Here is a 1,430-nt window from a genome sequence, read left to right on the forward strand (position 1 = left end):
AGATCTTCCAAAAGCATATTCACATCCGTAGAATCACTCAGATGAGAGAAGTTCCTGTTCAGATCATTGCTTAGGCTTCATCATCTGTCCTTCCTTTACCTTCACCATTCGAGACAGAAGCGCTCCTGATTAACAATTCAGACAGATTATCTGCAGTGATCTTGTCTCCTGACTTAGAGATAGTAAGAACATCAGTAGTCCCATTGTCCTCCATAACTCTGCCTGTTAGCTTCATGTTGCAGAATATCCTAGCCCGTGCTTTGTTGCACTCCTTCTTTCTTCTTTCTAGTAGCTTCAAGTTTTTCAGGTGTGTCCATATCCCATGATTCCTTCTCCTTTTTGAAATTGACCAATTCAACTTCATAGGTAAGGGTAGAATTAGGTGGAACAACTCCAAGCTCTCTCTTTATTTCTAAATTGCCAAAACCATACTCAGGAGGTATTGTGACAAGTGCTATTTTCCCTTTATGCATGGTGGCCACAGCCTTGTCCAAACCTAAAATTACTTGCTCTTCATCTGTAACAAACTCAAAGAGTCCAGAGTCACCGTGACCTTGCTTTTCAAAAACTGTTCCATCAGCAAGCTTGGCAACATATCTAATCTGTGCATGAGATCCATCATTAGGCTTTTTGTATCCTTCCCCAGGTTTAAGGACCTTTTTCACAACTATTTTTGTCATCTGTCACAGTCTCAACAGATTTCCAAGATACTAGTTCCATCTCAATCAACAACGTTGCATTGGAAGGTACAGCTTCATGTCCATCGTACTTGAGCTTTGTATTTGATGGCAGTGGTGTTAGTCATGGTACTGTTTTCGGGTGGGCCCATGGATTCATCGCTGCTGGAGGATTTCTGGCACCGATCATGATCAGATAACATGGTAGATGTTTGCACATTCTTGTAGCTGGGGTTGCGGTTGATGGGGCCAGCCGCTGGTACTACAGATGATGCTGCAGGGAATTGGAAGGAGTCCTGCTGCTGGGAGATGGAAGAGCTTCCAAATCTAGACATACCAGTTTTATCAAAGTCCGAATTCGGCAATGTATGCAGAAAATTTCTGATCTAGCAGCACATTACTCGGTTTAACATCTCCATGGATTACAGGAGGGTCGCATTCCAGATGCAGGATCCGTCTCCTGCAATACGTGAACTGATGTTGCATCTACTGCAGTGCGTCCACTTCCTGATGCACCGGCACATGGAAGATATAGCAAAGGCACTCCGTGAAGCGGCAGGAGCTTTGGAGGCGCAATGAGAAGGCTTCACTGTTAGTGTCGAGGGTGTAGGTGTAGTCTTCTCCGGAGTTCCCAACAATCGACAGGAGCAGGCCTTCAGGAGAAATCCTCACTCTGCAGTGAAGTATTGGACCTGCACTCCATCGATGACATAGAGCTTCTATCTAAGGATGCTATTCATGAACCTTTTGAGG

General features: G+C 44.5%; 1 pseudogene; it reads right to left on the reverse strand.

The window, feature by feature from the left end:
- Positions 1-248: 248 nt before the first annotated feature.
- On the reverse strand, positions 249-723 carry LOC148016334 (peptidyl-prolyl cis-trans isomerase FKBP62 pseudogene; annotated as a pseudogene).
- Positions 724-1,430: the final 707 nt, after the last annotated feature.

The sequence above is a fragment of the Lygodium microphyllum genome, chromosome 23, assembly GCF_053477565.2.
Source record: "Lygodium microphyllum isolate KBCC chromosome 23, Lygodium_microphyllum_v1.1.10, whole genome shotgun sequence".
Taxonomy (NCBI): Eukaryota; Viridiplantae; Streptophyta; class Polypodiopsida; order Schizaeales; family Lygodiaceae; genus Lygodium; species Lygodium microphyllum.